Source organism: Corvus brachyrhynchos, unplaced genomic scaffold (assembly GCF_000691975.1).
Source record: "Corvus brachyrhynchos isolate BGI_N302 unplaced genomic scaffold, ASM69197v1 scaffold239, whole genome shotgun sequence".
Taxonomy (NCBI): Eukaryota; Metazoa; Chordata; class Aves; order Passeriformes; family Corvidae; genus Corvus; species Corvus brachyrhynchos.
Window position 1 is genome coordinate 437,668 of NW_008246057.1, and position 26,073 is coordinate 463,740.

Sequence of the window (26,073 nt, forward strand, 5' to 3'; positions counted from 1 at the left end):
GCCCTGAAGCTATGCCAATCAGTGTCTTCCTAACCTCAAGTAATCTAAAGCAATCTTGCACCTGCCCTTACTCAAACTGTAAAACCAATACAACCTTGCAGGGAAGCACTGCATGCTATAATAAGCAAAATCATTCAACTGCTGCCCCATAACTGAAGTAATTAAATACTTAGTTATTCAAAAAAGAGCTCTGTGGCAACTTAATCAAATTTGGGAGGAGAGTATGAGCCCTACCTTATTGACAATTTCTGTCTCAGACTTAGGAACAGCTAAGGCATTTTTGCTGAATATGACCAGAGCTATCACTCTGTAGTAGTGATAAAATAGAAAGAGAAAGAAATGTTATTGATACATCTCCTTGCTTCAAAGAACCAGATAAGAACAGAACTTGTATCAGGGCAGGATCCTAATCCACATGGATCCATTCCTCACCAAACAGATTCACTCAACTCTAACAGCACAAATGGACAATAAATTAAGATACTTATTTGCATTCTCATGTCAATAACATTGATGGATTCATGTTTTCAGTGTAGGAGATCTCTCAAATGATCTGCAAGTATGTTCAAATTTTTAAATGCTTAAATTGTGGCCACTGAACTATTGCCAGTTATTCTGGAGCTATCTGTTCAATCTGTAACCAAGATCAACAGTTTAGTGGAGGAAACACTTGGGGGGGGGGAATCTTTTTTTCTCATTTCAGCATTTAATAATTAAGTAATTCATGAATTATGATGGAGGTAGAGCAGAGGAGAAAAGGGCAGAGTAGAATAGAATAGAGTAGAACAGAACAGTAAGAACACATGCCCTTGTCAAAAAATTCTGGTTGCACAAATGAAGTCAATTAGGAACTCAACTGAAAAGATCTCTTTACCCATGCAGGGGAAATCTTTTCCAGACATATAGCTTTATGTTTTCAACAGATAGAGAAAAAAAATACACATTTCTAAAGAAAATATTAATAATGATTGTAGCTAAGCATGAAAGGTCTCTTGTGTAGTAAATCATCCATATTTTTAAGTGCTCACAATTATAAGCCGAAAAATTCCATTTTCTGGAATTGTGCCCTAATTTGTTCTCAAAAAGAGAAGTAGTTTTAGACCCTTAAGCAAAATTGGTTGAGCTGACTGTAAACATTTTGAATATGTAGGAACAGCTTGCTGATGTAATTTAGTAGAATTGTCTCCACAATGAGAACAAAAACTTAAGCATAAACTTTAAGTCTTAGATTCTGTAGCTTTTACAGAGATATATGGGAAAAGGATAGCAACAACTTGAAATGTTATGAATTTTTAAACACGTGAATGATGGACTTATTTTGCCCTTGTAAACCTAGGAGAGGATATATAGACATTAGGGGGTTGCCATGGCTTGTAAAGACATCAACATTAGTAGTAACTCCCAGTTACTGTATATGAAGCACACAGATTTTTGAGCAACATTTATATATTATTTATTTTAAACTAGTTGTGACATTTGAAGCAGCACTGATATAGCTGCAATGTATAAAAGGAGAAATATGAGTCAGTTCTGGTAAAAGATTCAAAAAGAATCTAAGAGTGATTTTCTGTATTTACTGAAATCAATCATAAATCTTGCATTCAATTTAGTGGCACAGACCTATGCACTTATTTTTGCCTGAAGTTCTCTCCTCAGTCTGCCTCACCTGAAGTCATGCAGGTTTGTAAGAGAATTGTGATTCCCTGATATTCTGCAAAAAGGGAGAAGTGGTACACCTGCTGCAGGAACATATCTTAGGTGGATTTGTTTCTAAGTAGGCAAACACAAGAGGAAGAAGAATGACAGTAAATTGATTTTCCATGGCTCGGCGCAAAGATGGGAATTCTTGTGAATGTGAGAACTCCAGCTGGATATTGGGAATAGTCATGCAATGGATGTCATGCAGCAAGAACCCAAGTAATGGGGTTGCAGATACCTCTACATAAAACCCTCCGTTTTTTACCACAAAGAGAATAAATGCAGCCTTGCCTAAAGGCAGCACTCTGTTCTTCAGCAGAGAGGGGTGACAGACCACCTAACCCCACACAGCCCAGGAATGAGCTGTGCAAGTGCATCAATGTATGTCTGCAGCCTGTGCAGCCAGCAAAACCCTTGTGACAGCTTTTATAAGTAGATCTTTTTTCTTGCATAGCAGGCCCCCTATTCAACATAATCTTCAGATTAATATTGCCATTGACGCAAACAGGATCCCCAGAAAATTCTAGACTGCGCACAATGCAGTGACAAACTCAAACAGAAAAATCATTCTAAAGTAGATTAGCAACAAGACCATAAAATTAAAGAACAAAGATGTCTCGCTCGTATAGTAGGCATGCCACAGGGGAATGGTCCTGTTCAAGAATTAGGGAAATGGGATTGGCCAGAAAAGATGGCTAATTGTAGTAAAAAGGGCAAAGATAGTGGAGAAATAGAACTAGGAAGTAAGCCTGCCTCTAAAATCAAGAGCTGTAATTTTTAGTAGCTTCGGGACATTTTCACTTCCTTTGAATTTGGTAAGAGTTTCAGATGGATGGCTTTACTGATAGCTATATCAGAGCTTAGAGTAATTTGCACCATATTCCTGAACTAAGTATGAAGTCCCTGTCAATGACTATAAGGCAGATGATACAGCCTCTATATCTAGTATAGCATGAGAGCAGCAAGAAGTGACTTAAATATGCTTGGGTCAGCAAGGAGAGCCTCAACGAGATGAGTGCTGTGATGGATGAGCAGAGTGGGTGTCAGGAAACAGCACTCATGGATAATGCCATGCCATTCCTAACAGGACAACCAGCAGACTCAGGCAGGCAATAGGTTTAAACATATAGCTGACAACACAGGAATAAAATTTCCAGCAGTCCTATCCCAACAAAGAGATAGGTCTGGCTCAGGTAAGGACACCAGAGTGCAGCTGCTTTCCCAGTCACTGTAAATGCTGCTCAGAGACTCCAGACTAATACAGCGGCCTCCAGCCACTCATTTGTCACCAAAGTTGTTCCACGAGTCTAAATGCCAAAACAGGCTCAACCAGAGTCCCTAAGCACAGGCAGTATCATTTATCAGACAAAACAGAACTTCACCAGTTGTGAGTTCCATGCAGGAAACCGAGGGTCTCCAGTCTGTGCAGCATAAAGGATATAGGTGACAAGTTTCTGGTGGCTGTACATTAAGAACTCCTCTCAAGTTTTTGCATCTCAGTACATCCTAATTAGTAATTAATAATTTAAGTGGTCAAATTGCACTCTTTTAAACATGAGGCTGTCATTTTTCTACCACTGGAATTATTTTTTCTCATAGGTAGCTCAGTGGATTTCAGCTCTGTTTTCATTTAACCACAGGACTTCAGTAGGTAGAAAAAAGATGAAATCTCACTGCAGTGCTACTTTCCCCTGCAGAATTACAGACTGAAAGATGTATCCCTGACAGAGAAAAAACAGTCTGTAATGAACATAGATTCACAAATTTGAAGGCAAAAGATTATTATGAACATTTATTCCTTCCTGCACAGCTCAGGTTACAGAATTTCCCACAAGTGATTCCAGTGTTAAATCCAGTAATTTACAGTTGAATTAGAGTACATATCCTGAGAATGATTGGAATTTTTCCATAATGATGATGCAGGGCAGCCTAGTATGCTCTGTAATGTTCTACGTCAGCTTCCTTACCAGAAAGGCACTGAGGAAATATAGATAACCTCACACTTTTAAAACTTTGTTTTAAAATATTTTTCAGCATTCTTCCATGTCTTATTTTGAATTAATTAGACTGAACTTGGCTAGTGAGCTCTGCTACATGATGTATTCACTGACAATTTGTGCAAATATCAACTCTGCAAATATGAGACCCAAGACATAGCAGGCACCATGGATGCACTTCTGCAGTGAAGGTTTGTATTTAATGAACAGTATACATGATTAATCTCTTTTTGGATCCTTTTCTGTATTACCCTTTTATCAGATGTAGTTACTCTGAATTTGTGGTCACTGTGCATCTGGGTACAGGAACGTTGGACTTGGAATCCACGCAAGATGGATCTAAGGTAGCCTCCTCTGGGTGTTCAGTAAATCCACCTTTAGCTGTGTAAAACTCAGTGTGGCACCCAAGAAAATATTTGTTTGGTGCAAGGAGCTTGCATTCATCATTCAACTAACACTCATTAACAGATCTGCCCAAATAGAGGCTGCAAAAGCAAATTTCATCTTAACATTCTTTCAAGCAACAGGTCTCATTTCTCAGCTGATGCAGAAATAATTTAATTTACTGAAGTCAAGAAAGCTGCAAGAAAATCAATTGTTGCCAATGGGTATAAGGTCATCAAAACCTCCCAAAATGGAAGAGTTCCAAAATATTCCAAAAGATACAGGGAAAGAACTTTTTGACCAGCTTCCATGGCAAGACCATTTTTCATCTGAACTGCAGCAAGCTGCTCCTATACAATCAGTGCACCCATCAGCCCACCGCGCGCAGTCACCACAGAAAACATGCAGAAGAAGGGAACCAGTGAATTCCGTAGTGTCTCTTCTGCCCTAGAATAACCATGAAGCTATTAGAAGTCCACTCCTAGTGCAGTGCATAATTATTGTTATATTTCTTTTGGAGATGACTGACTTTTATCAGCCTTGATTGCTCCTCCCCTGGAAAAGGTCAGCGTCTCCCCAAGGAGGTCCTGCTCACAGCCTGGGAGAGATTGCCTGGGAGTCATACCCTTTTGTCAGCTGACCTTTAAATAAAATAATGTCAGTTTGTTAACAAGAAAGTTTCATTTGTTAAAGTCTTTAGTGTTAGTCTGACATGACTTGCCATTTAAAACATTCATCTGATTTTTTTCTACCCTGTGATCTAAAGATAATGCTACAGTGTTAATCTTTGAGGTCACATACTAGGAAGGTTCTCTCTCTAGCCCTTACTTGCAAGCTTAATATATAAACTTTCCTCTGTCATTAAATTAGTTTTAAGGAAGTTCAGAAATAAGTTCAAAGAAATATCATACAATTTCTAAAATCTTATACACCAGAGGCTAAAAGCACTCTTTCTGTTTCTCTCTGTATGTGATTGGAAATCTCAGGAAACTTGGGGAAAGTTTTTGATTGATTTCATGGGTCTCATTAAAGCAGTGTTCTGTTCTGCAAAAAACAAATATTGCATTCATCCTCTCTGTACTAAAGGGGCAAACACAGAGCATTTAATTAAAGACAGTGATAGTGCAAAGCCATTTTCCAGCCAAAAGTTTAGCTAGAATATAGTTGGGTGAATATGAACAGTGCAACATTGCAGCGTAAATTCAAACATGCTTTCCTGAACTCCAAGGCTTCTTCTGGTGCTGCCTGTAATTCAGAATTACAGACATGATATTACGTCTTTTTGTGAGCACATATATTACTGGCAGAATGTAAAGAAGTTTCTCTTTTGGGGACATCATTTTTCTTGTCACACTCTTACACAAACAGAAGGTTAGGCTCTTACAGATCCTCTCCTAGGAGTTACTCAAGTAGTTTACAGTCTACAGGTAGCAAGCTAAATGTAAATATTTCCTAGAAACTATCTGAATCCCTGCTGCACCACCCTTCTCCCTAGGCTGATTGTATAGGCAATCTATCAAGATGGAGAGGATGCCTTTCTGCCTTCCCAACAGGTTTCCTTCCAGAGAAAACAGGGAAGTATGTGTGCTGGTAACCACCGCGTAGGGATTAAGCCTATGGGACATGATGCATAGCACACCTGCCTCCAGCACAGACACATCAATGAGGAAGAGAAGAAACAATGAAGCCACCTAGGCCTGTAAGGTCTCAGTCCCTCAATCCTGCAAGTGCGACCAAAGGGAGGGGAAATGAGAGATGTACCATCAGTCTGAGAGCTGGTTAGATTCAAGACACTGAGTAGGGAAAATATAACTGAATATCCATTATCTTACACTGAAAAAGCCAAACTTAAATATATATATATTTATAAACTCCAACCTACCATCCAAACTAATCTGTCCAAGCCAAGGAAAAATGTTCTTCTAAACTCTGATAAACACCTTGATCATGAATGTGTGATTGTTTTACACTTGCAGCACATCTAAGGACATGGATTCCCTGCAAATCACTAGAGCACTGACAGCTGTGCTGATGATCTGCCTCCAGCTGTGCCCCATAAGCAATGCTTCAGGCAAAGATGCACACACACACAAACTTCAGATTATTTTCCTACCTCTGCTTGATATAACTTCCCCTTAATGCAATTCTGAAGTTCACATTATCCTTTTAGTCACAGCACAGCAGGCATCTCATGTTAAGGTAATTATCTGTGATGACCCTAAAGTCCTTCTTGGAGTCTAATGTACCTATCATGCTCATTATCATAATATCCAAGTCTCCATAGTATCAAGGCATCCGAGTCAATTATGTCACTCTGCAGAGCACAGCCCGGAGAACAGCAGAGAAGGAAAATAGATGATTCTTGAAAAAGATTCAAGAGCAAAAGCATAGGCTTTTTAATTACTAGAAGATATTTAGGAAATCAAAAGGGTAATGTAAATTTTCAGTAATGAAATGAAGTCTGAGTGACAATGTTCCACTGCAAATAATAATGCTGAAATCACTGTGCAAAGCACAGCACAAAACTGCATTGTAGGAACTGACAGGAAATCTTTTTTACAAGGAACAAGTAGATGGAACAGAAGAAAATTACAATAAAAGAGTAATGCCACTGCCATGTACACTGACTAAACCAGGAGTAACTTCATTGCAAACCATGCAGCTACACGTGTGAAAGAGTACAGTGAGAGTAGAATAAAGCTCAAAGTAAGGGAAATTCAGCTCTATCAGTATTGATGTGTAACAGTGGACAGTCATGTAAAAATAATGCACATTGCCCAGCATGGTTCCTATCAAATTATATATTCACTCTGCTCTTACAGATCTGTCCTTGGTTACTTGTTTCTTGCTTGTTAGTCATTGAATGACCTCCTTTAACAAATAACACACTTCGCATCTAGAACTTTGCACCACTAATAGAGGAAGCATCAATCACACATTTTCTCTGTTGAATTGTGCATCTCAGATTTGTGACTGCATTGAGGGAAGAGTCATGCTGGCACAACAGTGCCTCAGGGTGGGAATCATCTCACCTGACTTTACATGTCTACACCTAAGGCAGTCAGACTCAACTCTTCCTACAGCTAATTACAGGTTTTTCTGTATTAGGGCATAAATGGCATCTACTTTAAGTGTAGATGAGTTATGATCTGAAAGTGCCTGTTTCTCTTTATTGACTGCAAAGGCAGCCATGAGTGACTAGATCAAATATAGCCTACACAGAGTCAGCTGAGTCACCCCCATAGTTTATAATTTTGATAAATCACACACATTTTAAAACCAATTTGTTCAGCAAAGCATTCTTTTAGCAGAGCCTTTGGCAACTAGCATGCACTTAGAAAATAGGTCTTTCTGTGTAAACCTTCCCTGCCAACACACATACAGGGATGTCTGTGTCACTGTGTCAGAGTATCTCTTAGACAAGCACTTCGCCAAAGGACAGCAGACCAAAATTGTATAGCTGCCTCCTGACTGCTTGTTAGTCCTCTGTGGCCTGGCCTACAGTAAAGCATTTAATGAAGAAAGGGAGAGTAAAATAGTGTTCATGAATACTGTTTGAAAATCAGACACTTCATGCTACAGGTGTCAGGTTAGTCCAGAGAGCCTGCAATGGATCCCTCTGTGGGATCCATTGTCATGTATTGCCTAATTCCTGTGCACTTAAGGGGTGTCCTCAGCTCACCTTGTGCTCTTCTCTTGCAATAGCCACTGCAAGTACCAAACCATATGTGATGAGCTGAAGGCACAGTAGTGCAGATGCCCAGAGCTGCACACCTGCTTCAATCTGTACAAGGGAGTTCTGGTCTGCAACCATCTAATCAGTGTAGGACATGAAGGCACTGACCAGGATCCCTTCTCTCTTTCATGTTCATTCCCATCGTAACAGTGACATAGAATCACAGAATCATAGAATGGTTTGGGTTGGAAGGGACCTTAATGACCATTTAGTCCTAACCCACCTCCCATGGGCAGGAACACCTTCCACTAGACCAGGTTGCTCAGAGCCCCATCTAACCTGGCCTTGAACACTTCCAGGGATGGAGCATCCACAACCTCACAGTAAAGATTTTTTTTCTAAAATCTAATCTAAACCTACTCTCTTTCACTTTGAAGTCCTTCCTCCTTGTCCTATCACTACATGCTCTTGAAAAAAGTCCTCCAGTTTTCTTGTAGGCTGCCTTTAGGCACTGGAAGGCCACAAATATGTTGCCCTGAAGCCTCCTCTTTTCCAGGCTGAACAAATCCTTTCCTCATAGGAGAGGTACCCGAATTAACTTGGTGTCCCTCCTCTGGACCCATTCCAACTTGCTGTGCTGGTGACTCCAGAGCTGGGTGCAGTACTCCAGGTGGGATCTCACAAGAGCAGGGCAGAGGGGCAGAATCACCTCTCCTGATCTGCTGCCCACACTGCTTTTGTTGCAGTCCAGGACACAGGCTGACATCTCAAGGGATATGCTTTACTTGCAAACAAAAGAAATAAATTTAATCTCATATGATCAAGAAACAACTCTAGGTAGAAAACCCCAGGTAGAATCTTCAGGTAAAACAGGTCAGCCAGAGTGGTTGTGGAGTTAAAAGACATCTGGACAAGGTCCTGGGCAGCTGGGTCTAGGTGGCCCTACTTGAGCAGGGGTTTGGACCCTTCCAACCTCATCCAGTCTGTGATTCTGTGAACACTTCCACAAAGCAGCTGCTAGGGAAGTTGGTCAGGGGAAAATGGAACTCATACATTTGTACCTGTGCCTGCAAAAGCAACTTGTGGAACAACCTTTAAATATGTAGTGAGGAAGGGTATCACTGCTGCTACTATTTGAGGTTCTTGTTCAGGTATCCAGCTAAAACCAGAGTTGTATATTTAATCTCTGCCACAGGAAGTAATTGGAATGCCCATAAGCCTCTCTATTCATGGCTCCCTTCAGCAGCTATTTCACAGCAAGACTACAATTTCTACTGTACAGTTTCAAATATAACAGGTCTATCCATGTTACTTCATAACAGCAGCTTTCATTTGTATTGATTTTAAGATGATTCTTACGTGGTAGATGTTGGATATTCCTGCTTTACTCTGCTTATATACATTTGTAGAAAATCATATAGTTTTTGTTAAATTAACCAGTCTAGCAAAAAATCGTGCAATAACAAAATCCATACAATACCAACAAACAGAAGGGCAGTATTTTCAAGGTCTGAAACCGCACAAAAAAAAGGACTTTTTTTTCTTCACAAATAGTACACATACAAGATAACTTGACTCTCTTCACAGGAAACATTAAAAAATTATATGCCTCACCATGTTTTGTATATTTGGCCTTATTTCAGATTGGCTTAGACTTCAAAATCAAGTTCTGTCAAATTAAAACTAAGATCTGAATGCCAAGGAACATATCTTGCTGAACAACTATGGGTTTAAAATTTCAGTTATTTTGTAAATAGAAACACTGAGTCTCACTTGTGATCCTCTGTCTTACATGAAATACTGAGTTTTCAGACAGAAAACAACAGGTCTGGGGATTAGTGCTTGCCTTGGAACAAGCCTACAGTCTACAGGAGCCTTCAGTCCTAGAATCCCACAGCTGGACTGTTTATACCACCTTACACAGATTATTTTGTTTTGTACCTTCTAGAGGCGCTGCAGTTTCAGTGTTGAACAGCACCATCTTGTACATTTAGTAGTATTTTTTTAATATCCCTATGCACTGCCTTATGAATAGCAGTCTGATGATGCAGTTTTCAGGATAGTCTGATCTTCCTTTGGTATTCTGTTAGTTGTTACAAGATGAAAGAACCACTGAAGGAATTTGTGTTAAATGTCAGTCTCAGAGAATGACATACAAAACAGCTTCATTCTATTTTCTGCATGGAGATTGACAGATTTTTTTTTTAATCTTTCTTTTTGGGGGAATACATATGGAAAACTCTTATGTGATGCTGAATTTTCTTGGAATTTTAAGAATTTATATGAGATTAGAAGTTGCCCTTATAATTTTTTTCCAGCAATTGACTTTGAGGATGTGTGTAAAAATTCAGCTAAAGCAAGATTGTATTTTTTTCCATCCCTGAAAGGGCTTATATGATTCTGTGATTAAATATACATATGTAAAGCTAAAGAAATTATTTTCCCTCTTGCTAGTTTATAAACCTATATTTACTCATATATTTATTTCAGCATTTACTGTTGCAGTGTTTGTTTATGCTTTGTGGCTTTCTTATTAAGGACATACAATGGGAGGTGAGGTGAGTTAAGTCATGTGGATGTACAGAACTGCTTTGGAAGTCACCTTTGCATTCATGTGGAGAAGAAATGAAGGGGAAACTCAGCCAAAAGGGAAACAGTTTCTCAGTTTACCCTCTGATATGCCAAATGGTGAGTACCTGCCCTCTGGGGAAGTGGCACAAAGCAATTGTATCAGCAACATGAAAGCTTCAGAGAGAGAATTCAGGCCCATGCCATGAGACTTGGAAGGCTGAATAACAGGAACTGAGAAAGACAGAAAAATTAATCAGCAGCACTTTCACAAACATGTTGGAGCCATCTAATCTTGAAAGGGGCACAAGTCCTACCTGATGAGATGGAGCTGTTCATTAAGAAATCCAGAAATATCACAGAAGATGGGAAAGGTAAAAAAATTCTGAGTGACAGGTTTTCTCCATTAGGTAATATCAATGTAGCATCCAGCACTAAGGATGCTCCTTTGAAATCAGGAACTCAGACTGGAAGAGGGGAAAATATTGGTAAGAGTAGAAGACGTAATCATCAGGAAAAAAGCTAAACATGTTTGCTACTTCAAAGATGATTATATAAAGACTTTTGCTCATGAAAAATGTGGTAGACATCATAAGGAATTACTCACAACCCCAATAGACAAAGCAAAGGGGAGGAAAATGCTTGTTGAGACATTTCGTTTGCATGTCTAAAGAAGGGCAATGAAGCTGATGAAGGGCATGGAGCACAAGCTGATGAGGAGTGGCTGAAAGAGGTGGGGGTGTTCAGCCTGGAGGAAAGGAGGCTCAGGGGAGACCTTATTGCTCTCTAAAACTGCCTGAAAAGAGGCTATAGCCAGGCGGAGGTTGGACACTTCTCACAGGTATCAAGTGGCAGGATGGGAAGAAATGGCCTCAAGCTGCAGAAGGGGAGGTTTAGATTGGATATTAGGAAATGTTTCTTCACTGAAAGGCTGACACTGGAATAGGCTGCCCTGGGAAGTGGTGGACTCACCATCCCTAGAAGTGTCCAAAAGGTGTGTGGATTTCGGCCTTAGGGACATGGTTTAGTGAGGACTTGGCAGTGCTGGGTTAACTTGAACTCAATGATCTCAGAGATTTTCTTCCAACTTTGATGATTTTATGATTCTATAATGGGAAAACAAAATTACTCCAGGTTCATTGTGAATAAAGGTGATTTGAACAGGAGAGGTGAACTCTAAGGGAAAAAAAATTCAGCTGGCATTTAAAATCAAGATGGTTGGAAGGAATTTTTAAAATAAATGGTGGAGGAGTGCCAGCATTTGCAGTGATATTTTTAAAAAAGGAACCTGAGGAGCCCAAAGTATAAAGGAGAACTCAGGAAAGACAAGTCCATTGAAGAAGGCAGATTAATTCTTCAAATAGGCATTAACTTTAGTAAAAAATTGGGGCATTCTTAGATTCAAATCTTTCCTTGGGAGCAAGGAGAAAAGGGTCAAGGGTTTCCAGGGAGAATCTGTTTGAAACCAAAATAACTGTGGAAAAGACTGTGGTGTAACTACACAGAAAAGATATATTAGTGGACCTATAGATAAATACTGTTTGATTAAAAATTCAACATTGCTTCTTTAAGGGCAAGTCCTGCTTTATAATTGTCATAGAGAGTTCTAAAGGAGTAAAAACTTTTGAGAATAATAATTATTAATTGGCTGGTTTAATCTAACCTGATTTCCAAAGACTTTTTAAAGGAAACTGAGAAGCGATGAGTTAAGAAAGAAGGTCCTGTCATGTAAAAAATATTTGATAAAATGTAGAAAACTTAGAAAAGGAGAAAATAAATAGTTCCTACATATCAAGGATGTCAGCAGTGGTTTCTGTAAAGATCTGTTCTGGGACTTCTGCTGGTTAATATATTCATAAATGACCTAGAAAAGACAGTAATCGATGATAAGGTTTGCTGATGGTTCCAAGTTATTAAAGATAGTAAGATGAGAGCCAACTGTGAAGTGTTGCAGAAGAACTGACAAGACTGATTGGGCAATAAAGTGTCAGATGAAATTTAGTGTAGACGAATGTAAAGTGATGCCCCTGTGGGAAGCCAATTGTACCTTCAGACAAAGTGGTTTATTCTGAGCTGACTTTTACTGCTTGGGAGAGAGAACATGAGGTATGATAGTTGGTTCTAAAAAAATACCAGCCCTAGTCTGGTCAGCATTTAAAAACAAATTAAAAAAAAATAAGCACATGACAGGAACATGTTGGACAAGCACTAGTTGACAAAGAAAGCACCTCTTTACTGCTGTATAAATTCAGAATTCACTCATGCCACACTTTTCAGTTTGAAAACATATGAGTGAGAGGTGTGACGCAGATATACAAAACTACATTGATCACAGAGGGTAAGGAGAGGGATGGACTGCTCAACAATAATTCAATCAGTGAAAAAGAATCAGTCTTCATCCATGCTCAACATCAATAACAAAACTTAAGGCCATACAATGAAGCTAGTGGGAGCATTTTAAAAACAAGAGGAGGTGGTTCTTTGCACCACAGACAGCAGAGGCATATTAATGCTTGCCAAAGGCTGTCCTGCATGCAGGATATTTAGATGTCCAAGGGGAGATTGGATGAAATTCTGGAAGAGACATCCCATACAGTTAGTAGACAGACCAGCTTTACCAGGCTCAGTGATTCCATTGAGAGGAAAACATTAGGACGAAGCTTGTCCTCATATAGCTGATTCTTTCCTTGTTCTTCCCTAAAGGTCTGTTTATGGCCACTATTGACATCAGGGGTCTAGAAGTACTATTTGCCGGGCCAGAAATTATAAGACCTACATTCCTCTGTGCTTATGGTTCACAAAAGACAGTACCTACTTGTCGCCAATGTGATCCAAACACTATTCCTGACAGAATAAAGCTGTGTGGTCCAATTCAATAATTTGTCTTTAAAAAAATCCTATAAACTATACAAGAAATTTATACAGATCCACAAAATCCCAATTGCATGTTAACAGAGTTTGCAGTCTTAGGTTGCAAAACATTACACAAAGCTCTCTGCAACATCTGGAGACAAGGATGTCTCATTTGACAGGGAGTATTATTCCAACTGAAACAAAGAAATCAGAATAAGGTGGAAAGAGAAGATATTTCTGTGCAATTAATATAATAGGATTCTAGGATCTAAAAGCAACACACCTGTGTTGTAGAAAGGGGGCAACAAATGAAAGAATGTTTTCAAACTTGTGCACCTGAAATTAAGCACCTGGGAATGCAGCAGTTACCAAAGATATCCTTCAGTACAATAACACTTGACATGTGCCACAGAGGTTTAAAAAATAATACAAGAGATTAGACAGCTTGATCCAAGAGATTTTGGAATCCATTCCTGCCCAGTTGGAAATCTTATCAACAGGGTATGAGATCCATTTAGTTTAACTTTAGATGTCTACATTGTGTCTGTACCTGAGTTAGGTGTCTAGATTTCTTTTGCGCTCAACAGATAAATATTATCAGCATGCAAAACAGATGATCATTTTAGACATGCACAAGAACAGTGGTAATCAAAACCTGTTTGCTTCCAGTGGCCATAAAAGGAGCATAGATAACTATCTCAGATGCAGAAAGCTGCACTCCAGGTATCTCAAATTTAGGTGAAACATCACAGATATCCATATGTTGAACAGGAGAACTACTTTTCTTACCCAAAAATACCTATAATTTTGCAAGACTGTCCCATACTCAACTGATTCCACAGATGAAGCCCACTGCCTACTGCAGGATCTCCTTTTATTCTTCTAACCCCCAAAATACATGTTCCATTTCTATCCCTTCCCATTGCCATTATTTTTGTCCCTTTGGCTGTGCATTTGCTTTTCCTAACTACAGTTCCATCCCCCATGACTGTCCACTCCTCCACAAATAAGTGACTGTCTGCCCCTCCCTTTACTACAAATGATCTCCTCCCTTGCTCTCCAAGTCTAGATTAGGGGCTACTCCTATACCTTCCTGTCCCATCAGACAACTTACATCTTCTTTAAAGCAAGGTCCCATATTCCCTTACCAGTGGTTTCTGTGAGATAAGGTAGGCTAAAGAAAGTTAAGATGAATATCACAGGTTTTCTTTGATCATTTGGCATTCTGGCAAAATTCCTAAAATATTGTCAGCTGATTATGCAAATCCAATGAAGAGGCTGCTTTTCAAGGAATATAGTAGCTATTGAATTGAATAAATTTTAAATTATACCATAAAAGCATAAATAGTCAGGGTTTATTTACATACACATGCACAACATGTGCCTGTTGTCTTGTACCAGATCAAGTACAGATAAAGAGTCATTTTAGAAGACGTATATTGTCCCATGTAAATTTAATATTTTTACCTTTAAAAGAAAATTCAATTTACATTCTGACTCTTTAATAGCCTCTTAACATCTTTTATATTCAATTAACGAGAGCAAGTTTTCCATCACATTTTAAAAACAATCAGAGCATGAAGAGCTAGGATTTATCAGTTAAAAAACTAGAATCGTGTTCTGTTGAGCTATTTTTTGACAATAGTTGTGTTTCATGAAGATGCACAAGAATACTTTTCATCTCCATTTATTTCACTACTTCAGCTTAATGCTGAGCTGAAGCGAAGCTGTGAGAACCAGAGCATGTTGAAAAAGGAGGAAAGCTCATTTTCCTGTTTCAGTTTGTAAACGAGTGATGAGGTGTGAAATGGTGACAGCCGTTTTAAAAATTTGAAGAACATGGCAAGCAAAAAAAAAAAAATCAGTTGACTAGTGATGATCAATATTTTCTTAATTTAATACATTAATTAATTTTGCATTAAAGTTTGTTTTGAGGAGCCTTTTAATGCATTTTTTGTAGTTTTAAGTCCCAAATAAACAATATCAAAATACCGTTAATCTTTAACTGAGCATCATTTAAATGGAATTTCCATTCAAATGCAACTCACACAAATAATAATTAAAAAGACAAATTATCCACTAATAATGAATCCACCATTCATTGATTTCCAGTGTAATAAAACTATAAGTACTAAGTAGCACAATAAAAGCATGTTGTTTTATTACAACTTAGACAAATATGTAGCAGACATAAATTTTTCATTGAGCAAATAACTTTATTAAATTTATCAAATTATTTCAGCTAATTAAAACCAACTCAATTTTGCAGAATATCTTTGAGAAAAGGATAAACATTATTTAAATTAATCCTTGTTGATTTAAATGGTACTTAAAATCACTATGATATAAATCACCCATCTTGGTGCATGTTTTGCATATCCACTCTGGTTTTATATGCAGGCAGCGACATCTTGTTTGGAAAAGGCTGAAATCTATTCCTATCCCATTGTTAGCTGTTGAATATTTACATTTGCAAGTCTGTTATTATTCCTTCATCTCTATTTTTCAGATGTCTGTTCTAAATTAGCTTAAATTGCAAGCATTGCCTGCTTAGTCTGCTGGTACAAGATTTTGTTAAGAAATCTAAGTACAAATAGAATTTCCAGACTTGTCATGGATGTAGCCAAGACATCTAGGTAGGAAAGACACATGGGTGTGAGAACATGTGCATTTTTGAACATTTGCAAGTGGCAGTGTGATTTGCAAATAATGTGAAAATAGGAGTTTCATAGTACAGCCACAGGATGTAAAATGGTGTGAAATTACGAACTACTGAACTACACTTAGCAGGAGAAACTGAAAGCTTTACATGAAGCACATGCAGTGCCTCCAAACTCTTCATGATTGTCACCTAGGATAAATCAACATCTATGAAGCTGAAAGCCAAGATTAATTTCTAAAAGACATTATGCATAGAAATAAAGCCCTTGAAAATTCACAAAATAAAGAAGGAAGGCTCATGATACAAATCCCAGGGGAAAAAATGGAGTTGGCGGTGATATAAAATAATTGTATTTAGGAAACCTCTTTTGATCCGATTTACCTTAGCATTGGTAATCTTGTGGAGCTGACTACAACAGTGAAATTCAAATTTGTACAGAGTAAGCAGCCAGTTCACGCTGCATCAGAGGATGCAAGAGTGAGGGAGACCAGTGTAGCACTCAAAAATGCTGCATTGCCTGCCAAGAAAATCCAGAGGAGATATGGCACTGAGCAAGAAACAAACACAAGCCAAATAATTTCTCCCTGCCTCTTCATATTTGTCACAGGGAAAAGAAATATTTCTGAAATACTTGCTACATTCAAATAAATGCAAATACCCACATAATACTAGTCAGGTAGCATAACTGTGGAACAAACTGACTAATTTGAGGATACAAAAAACCATAGTCATATATAAAGTTCAATATCCAGAGGACATGATTTGTTGTAACTACTGAAACCTGAAAAGCCACAGAAGAGCATAGAAGTTGCTTTCAAAGCTAGATCATGAAGGAGATTTTATATATATACGGCAAATTACATCCAAAATCACACATCGCATTGGAATTACACATTAAATTGGAAGAATGCAGAAGATTCAAACAAGAGTAACACTTTAATGCTTGTTCTTCTCTGGCCCTTACAAAAAAAAAAAAATTAAAATTTTTAATGAACATAAATACAATATCTTTTCAAGGAAATAGACTACAAGTCAGACTAAGAAAAACAGCTTGCAGAATAATTAGCTGACATATATGTATTCAGGTAGGCATGGACAGATGTAATTCCTCCTTGGATGATTGAGGATATAGGCAAAATAAGATCTGATTACTATCTTAAAAAACAGTGAGAGACAGATAATATCTTGAGGACTGGAAAAGGACTACCAAATTTTCTGCCTCCACTTTAATGTTGAGAAACGAGGACTCTGTGAAATACAGATCTAATCAGCCTAGTTTCAAATCTTGAAATACACTGGAAAACTTATTAAAAGTTCAGTTTGTGAATGTACAAAAGATAATTAGATGATAAACAATGACCAACATGATTTTGTCAAGAAAATTAATATGAAACCACTCTAGTTTCATTAAATAGCTTATTATTATAAGAACAAAAGAAAAATATATTATGTAGCTTTATTTTAATAAGGCTTCTGATATTATGTAGCATGATGCTCCTTAATATAATTAAATAAGAATAAGTACTAACTTCAAGATGACTGAATAATTAGTTAAAAATTGAATTTCGAATTGGCTTTTACCTATGGTCTACTCTTAAAATGTTATGCATAGTCCTAAACATGTCTGATCTGTTTTTCATTCTCCTCAGAAATACGTATTTAAAGAGGAGGCTAGGCATGTATTAAGTTTCCTAGCTGACCTAGAAACTTCAAACATTCTGCAGGAATCTTAGCAGATGAGATGCACTATATTTTCTCTTTCTAGAAAATTAGGCACATCTTAGATGAAATATGGCAAATTAGTTTGGACTGATCTGATTTCATAAACCGATATTGCATTTAATCTCATTTTCCATTTATCTCCATGTCTTAATTATTCTTCTCTTCCAAATTTGTTCAAAAGGTTTTCATTGCACTTAGGTCAAACTGACATATATCTAGTTTTCAAGATTACATTTTTTCCTTCTCTCAAATGTCATTACCATAATGCTGTTCTCACTGCCGTACCATCTTCAGTTTGACAGATTCAATACAATGCCTTGCTGCCAACTCTAAAACTTAATGTACTAGTTCTTTCCAGTATTATGCCATGTACATTATTCTTTCCCTTCCAACTGAGCATAGGAACTTTGCTTCCACCTAAAATGGACAGGCACATTCATCAGGGGAGATGACAGATGCTGATGCAAACCTTCCCTTTGAGGCCATGCTTCTCCTACCAGCCTGTTCTCTACCTCCTCCAGACATGAACTCAGTCCACACTGAGCAGTAGTCAGGTTTCTTTTTGTCCAGGAAAATTCAGTTTTTCAAGGCCCATCTCGATGGCTTCTTGCAGGCTGAACAGCCAGTGACTTGTAGCCCTCTAGAAGGTAGAAGCGCCTGTCCTACATGGTGCCCACCTGCCATGGATAACACAGCCTGTGGGCTTTTTCACTCACCTATCCCTGCTCTTTCTTCGCTCTGCATCATCTTCATTTATAATACACATTACTGCAGTCATCTCTTCTAACACTTCCAAAATATTTTGACTTCCCTCACTTAAAATATACCTTACTGAAGATTTCCTGCCAAAACATGGTTCATGTACAATACCAAGAGTATCCTCCCCTCTAAAACCTCTGTTCACATCTTGGAAGAAGCTTTCTTCAAGACAAAGCATTCTGATTATCCAGTGCTTACTGTCCTCCACTGCTTGAGTCCTACAATCCTAGTATTAACTTTTTCTATAATTCCCAGTTTCTGGGTTAATCATGCACAAATTTTATTCTACCAAAGCAAGCTGAAATTTTCCCAGACACTGCTGCGCCTGATTTACTGCTACTTCCCTCTCTGTGCGTACTAGATCATGGATTGTTCTAATACCTAATTGTAATACAGCATGTCACTAGTAATGTTTTGCTTGTAATTTTACAGCACTAATAGCACATATTATTCATTTTTTGTCAGAGCTAGAGAGATATTTAGTCTCCTTGTATATTTTTTAACAGGAAGTTATTGAAATTTTGAAATAATATTGATTTATACATACAGTTATAGTAATGAATTTATTGTTTGCTTTCAAAACAGCAGTCACAGAAAAGAACAGATCCTGAGTTTAGTGATGATATATGCTTTTAGGCATTGGGACCAAAATCCTATTTGACTCATACAAAAGATCTTGTAACTTTCTGTGAGCCTTTAACAGCCAAGATTTTGGCCCCACAAAAGATGGAGGAGCTGAAAATAGATTTAGAGTTGATTTAAGAGCACAGCTTCCAATTTATGATTTGAGAATTCTGCACTTAAAGGCTTCCTAACTCTGCAATTGCCAAAGATCCATAATACTTCAGGTTTTAATTTGTTAAGTTCCCAAGCACATGACGCTCTGCCACAGCTCATTTCCAGGATGATATCTTTCTTGAGTAATTTGACCTCTTTGCTGCCCAATTTATGCCAGTACACCAGATGGAGCAAAAGATTGGTCACACTTACTGGTCTCTGCTTGTGACCTCCATACTAACAGGGAGAAGATGACTTTCTCTAAGAACATACAGATAAAAAGGCCAGGTTATCACAGCACACTGCATCTCAATTAATGGGTGCACATTCTTGAATCTATAGCAGATGGCCATCTCCTAAATCAGAACTTGTAACACTGTGTATAGAAGAATCCTATGTTGGACTTTATTTTGGCAAAGAGAAGGAACTGAATTTCAAGTTAAAAAAACTGTTGAAATTGTGCATGGTTCTGTCATATTTTGCATAAACCATGGAAATCTGATCAAGTCACCCAGGTTAACATAAGCATTAAAAGTTCATTCTAGTATATGAAATAAAATTTTAACAAATTTTAGGGCTCTCTTTGCCTTACCAGGCTGCTTACACTGAGTCAGGATACACTCTGTTCCGTCAAGACCAGGATGTTGTACAATCAGGAATAAATTTCAAGTAAGCAGATTGGTGGCTGGGGTTTTCACTTGGAAAAGTGAAAAGCTATGAATCCACTCCATAGGTCTGGTCTAATTTTTATTCCAGTGAATGTACCATGTCAAGTATATGAACAGTCCAACAAGTAGACCCTTGATAGGTCTCAAATAACTCATACTGGAAACTCAAATGATTGTACTAAATAATATACAATACAAAATGAGTGACCAAATGAAGTAGAAAAACTGTCTTTAAAATGAAAAAGTCAAGCCTTCCATAGTCTCTTCAGTCATATCTGAGTGTCACTTTTATTTCGAACCAAGGGCCAGTGGATGGCACCAGAATGAAACAGCCCATGCCTGATCCCTGTGTCTGGAGCAGGCAACTCCCAGGAGCTGGGTAGTCACAAACCACGGCATTAAAAACTGACTTGTCCCCAAAGCAGAAGGGCATACTAATCCAATCTGCCAGGATTTCAATATAACAGCATTAGGTGTAGAAAATGGAAATGCTAATGGATTTCAGATAATTACAAAATATATTACTCCTACTCTGCATTTGAGTGTTGATGTCTATTTATTCCGCATTGGACTGGAAGAGTAGAAGGGAACAAAAGCAGGTAATATCTCTCCATGTGAGATATTTGAGAAGAGTATGCAAGGACAAGGATTTATGTTCATCTCTGGTTTTTCTAATAGTCAAAAGAAGTGTAGAAATGAAGCCTAGAGATAGTCATGCCCAGAATATACTAGTCAGGGTGCAGTAGAGGAATAAAAGAGAAGGTACAAGGAAGTTATACACTCTCCGTGTGGGTTTATGAAGCGCCTCATAAATAAGTTTTGCTCAATTGCCTTATTTCTTTATTCTTTCCTCTTTTTTTTTTCTATTTTATATCCCCCTTTTTTTTTTTCTTTAAGATGTTATACTTTAAAAGAAAGCTTTGGAGATAAAAGCACTTCTACAGTGCAGGGTGACTCTTCAAGAATTATCTAGTTTGGACCTGGTTCATGGGTAGGTTAGTGTGCTCACAGAGAAAGTAGAGACCAAGTTCCATGAGCAGAAAATGGGGCATCTTCCTGGCCCTACAAGCAATAGCAATTACTAATCAAAGTTAGGCAGGAGCAATCACTGTTACCCAACTACCTGATTGCCTTCAAGAGTGCATTGGGTGAACAGATTAGTGTGGTTCTCTCACATATAAGAAGAAAATATTGAATTTGTGAAGAGACATTATATCAGTGGTTTAGCAGCAGTTAACCACTGACTAGAATATTTGATTGCTGCCACAGAGATTGAAGAAGAGCTAAAGAATGGAGAGGATTCAGGATGATTGAAGGTTTGAAAAAAATTGCCTGCAACAAAATTTTCAAAAGGTCTGAATCCATTATGTTTAAAAACAAAAAAAAAAAGTGGTTTGATTATGGGCTGTTTATTCTAATTTGGGTAACAATCTGATTGTAGCTGGCTCATCAACCTCATAAATAAAGATAAAAGAAGATTCAGGGACTGCAAATTGAAGCAAGGAAAGTTCAGATTCAGAAATAAAAGAAGGTGAGAACTTTAGAAGAGGTTTAAGCAACCACCAAGATAACCTAACAATATTAATATTAGATATATTGTTAGCTTGTAGGTTTGCTTTTTTTTTTTTCCTAATGAAAAAATATTTAATTCAAGCAAATTTATTCAGGAAAGCCTTATGGCATGTCTAATTCAAGAGTGTAGAATAGATTATGGTGATGATAATAATAATAATACAGAGCTAACATCTATTCTGAGTGGAAACCCAAGCTTATTTAATCCACAAGTATTTTGCCACTGGCTTGATTTCATTGTTGCTTTTGATTATATTAAAAATTCTTTCACCACACCAAATTTACTGGTAAAACAAGCACACACAAACCCCAGCTGAAGCAAAAGATGTTATTTCTGAAATAATAAAAAGATGAGGAGGAAGGACTTGCTGAATATGATTGAAATTCTGCCATTGGTTACTCCATTTTCACTGCAGTGTAGCACAGCTGTGCCAGGGCAACTGCCCCTGGCCCAAGCTCATGAAGGGGATCTGGTCAAAGACACCACTCCAGGAATAAAACATTTCTTGGGTTTTTACAGCCAAATATCTGTGCACCTGTGTACAGTACACCACTGCAAATAGTTAAACTGGCACAGCTGAAAACACAGCTGACTGTGCCAGGACAGCATGATAAATAGTCAAATCTTGCTCTGACAGAGGGGAAGAGAAACTTTCAAAGTCAGCTTTGCCAACAAAGAGTGTATCTCAAGTAGCAGGATACTGGGAAGAACAGGACAGTACTGGTACATTGACCCCTCATTGCCAAGGTTCTAAGATCTTTTTAATGCAGTGGATTTGAAATGTGTTCCTTGTGTTTGTTAATGAAGAGTAAGGGCTGAAGGGCTTTTACCACAGAACGGTTTTCATGTAAACCACAAACCCACATTTCATTTGCTAATAGCTCTACTTCACATTTCCAATCTCTAAAAGAAATAACAGATAGTCTTAATGTCATTCTTTTTGAAATTCAGCCTCTTCCATAGGCTGTACATTACACCCAGCAGTCATCACAGATGGAGAGCAGGACTGGGTTTTTCTTAGTGGTAAGACTTAGTGAGCTGCTGACTCAGAATCACCTTTCTTGGAGACATGCCTTGCTCACACATTAGTCCTTTGCTTAGACCACTAGAGCCATTTAAAGAATATTTGATTTGGCACATGGCAGCATGAATTTTGAGTAATATTCCCCTAGTACTTACACTGTGGTTCAAAATAGCATCCATATACAGTTATATCTTAAGATGATAATCTATTTTTAGAATACAGCCCAGAGCATTTTTTAATGCCCACATTTCATATCGCATTTGTCTTTGATTTGTGCTATGGAGAATCCCTAGTTAATGCAAAGTGCATCCAGCATTTTTTTTCAGCATTTTTGAACTGACATGCTATTTTTAGACAAGATTAGTTATTCCCTCATCTAGCTACTATATTTTGATCTGTTGCTAACAGGCCTCGAGCCAGCTTTAATATGTCATGTCCTGAAAAAAAGAGTAGAGAAACAGTACAAGGGAGACATAGCTGAGTATTTATATCTACAAAACACATACAGTGTAAAGAAACTCAACTGAAAATGCCCATAAGCTGTTGTGGTGAGCCACGGCTCCTGCCAGGGTGTGCTGGACCCCACGGGACAAAAGGTCCAATGGCTGAACACCCCAGGGGCCCAGGAACCATGAAATGGATGCCCGCCTTGACATGGCCGCCCTCAGGCAGCCCTCAGGCAGTTTGGCCGGAAAAGACGTTGGCCCTGACCTTGCACGTCTGCAATGGCCGCCAGCCTCTCCTCCCCTGGTTATGCCATTGTTTTTCAATTGGCCCTGGTTCAGCCTCCCCGCCTATCCCCTCTCCCATTGGTCTCAGTGTATATTTCCCCGCCTCGGTTCCTCCCCTTTGCCATGTCCCTATTGGTTACTTCTGTGTGCTCGCCCCCTGTCAGGGGCTTCTCAAGGCTTTTTCAGAGTTCTCCTTCGACCGTCAATAAAACTGCTTCTGTCTCCCCGAAAAGCCTCCCTTGCCTCCTTCTTCTTCCCAGCGCCTTTGTCGACGGTGGTTGAAGCAAGCCTCACCACAGTTCCTGCCCAACCTCCCGCTGCTCCATCGACGAGTGTCCTTTGCCACAGCAGCTGGCAAAGACTTGCCCAGAGCTCGACCTCAGAGCTAGCCACTCGGCGAGTGTCTGCAGGAATAAGCTTCCAGGTAGATGGTGTGGTAGCCAAAAAGCCATCCTCTATACCTTCTTGTAAGGCTTTGGGAGGAATGCCACAGCGTTTTGGGAATCTGCCAGAACAAGCAGTCCCATCATTACCCCGAGCCTGGTGAATTACTTCAGCTACCTCACCTAATCTCCCAAGCTTTTGTAACTGAGGTGGAAGCAAGGCCAGGGTCTTGGTTCAGTTTAGTCCCTCACCTCGATGGGCTCAGCTGGATGAGGTCCCTGATTGTTGGCTGGGCAACTGCTGGTACTGTCACAAGGGAGAGTGGCAACACACACCTCAGAGGGAGAGGGCTTTGAAAGAAGTTCTTCAACCTGACTGGCCAATGGATTCACACCATTTCCGTGTCTATTAAATGCTTTTCTACCAGGAAATTAGAACATATTTAGTCTGCATGAGCTGATGCAAAATCAGTAGCACATATATTAATACAGACCGTCTACTAGGTTTTGTAACAGATAGATTTAAAACCAAAGTGCCATGGCAATCTTCTCTTGCACAGAGCTGACTTCAACAGTCCCTAACCCAGGAGCTTCTCATTTATTGCCTCCTCACCTCTGTAAACCTGTAGCCCTGCAGCAAAACATTGCCACTGCTAAATGAGAGCCATAAGGACGGAGGATTTCCAGGGCTGCTCTGCCTGCACTTTTCTTGACTTGCCTGCAATTCTGTGGCTAATTTGTTCTACTTTTGCTTATCTTTATGTAGTACAACCACGGTTTTATGCAGATAGCTGTAACAAGCTGTTATTCTGTGTAGAATGAGATACTTACACCTCTAACACAACAATGTAACATAGAAAAATACAATAGCAAAGACCTTGGGAAGTGGAGAGGCAGGATGCAGCATATAAAAGTGCAAGTCTGGAATGATAAGAGGTGGGCCCAGGCTGGCACTGAGGTGTCTGGAGATATAAACCACCCACCAGTAGGCAAAGGAATGCAGACCAGGAGCTAGACAAAGCTGGGTTTGACAGTGACAAAGAGAAGAAAACAGCAGTATCTAACACAAAGTGAACCATAGAGAGTAAGCACAGATGTAATGTGGAGCTGCAAAACCATGAATGAAGGGAAAGGTGTGTGTTAGAAAGTGTATAAAAATGGGCAAATTAAGGAGGAAGAAACTGGCAAGACCAGCACTGGATTCTTCCCAGTGAAGGATCTGGGCCTTGATGGTTTATGGTCTTATCCTTTCTAGCAGCACAAAGCTGTGGACTGTTAGTTCAGAGGAGAAATTCAAGAGTAAGCATTCCTCAAGAAAAGCATCGAAAACCAAGAACTGAGCACTAATATTTCAATTGTATCACTATTATTGAGATCTTTTCTGTAGAGAAGCACTCTAATTGCCTAATTAGTTTCTTTTTCAGATCAGAAATAGATTCAGAGTAATAATGATACTTGAATTAGGCTGCTGAGACCTCCATTATATGCTTTATAAAGCATTGGATTCACATATATGTAGTGTGCTACCCTTTGCTCATAACAACATTTGAAACACCACCTCCCCTCAGTTGCACTTGTTTACTAGTTTTGAAACAGCAATTGCTGTTTGAAAAGGGCAGTGACCCTTCTGATGGAGTGGACCCATGGTCAAAATAACTCTGAAAGAAAATCCAGCAATCCTCCAGACAAAACTACTCTTTTGCTACTGGTTATCAGCGCCACAAAAGCTATGCTGCCATAACAAAGGTTAGTACAGACACAGAACAAGCAGAGACCAGAACAGCTTAAATCAACACTGTTACCAAAGGAACCACAGCCAAAGGGGCTGCCCTGGCTTCAGAAAATAGGTGACAAGACTTACAGTTTCCAGGTGCTCCAGCAAAAGATTGAAGATAAGATGTGTCCAATTTAATTTTTGTTATTCGTGAAATAATATCTTTGTATCTCTTTTCTTTTTAAATGAGAGACTAACCATAATGTAAACCAAAACATTCAATTAGATTTTGCATATGGACCACAACAACAAGCAAAAAAGATCAAACCTGGAAGCATAAATATTGGAGACATCTACAAACATCTTCCAAATCAGCACACATAGGTTAAGTAAATAAAGAGCTAACAATGACTAATTTAAAATTCCTACCCAGATTTTTTCTGCATTAAAGACAGCTCTCAAATTGACTGTGTAACCTTTGAAACACCAGGGGGGCTGTGGATAGCTGTAGGAAGGAGAGATCGCTGTGCCATGAAATAAATAATGTTGCATAGCTGAGGTAGGGACATGATGTAAAGGCATACTGGTCATTAATAGCTTTACATATCTGGAAGGGGGAAGAAGATTAAATTGCTTTGATATTGAATGACCTTTCTTTATAAGAGAAGCATTGTCCACAGGAAAACATCAATAGAAGAAATCTGTGCTTTTAAACGATGTTTATATTTACATCTTTTTGTAAAATAAAGGTTAATTAAATTATTTTTCGTTATTTTTTATTCAACCAGAATTTTTCAATTATTTAGAGAAATTTGTTTTGTAATTTTTCAATATAAAAATATGTTTTGAAATTGTGTATTGTATATTTTTATATTTTCCCACAT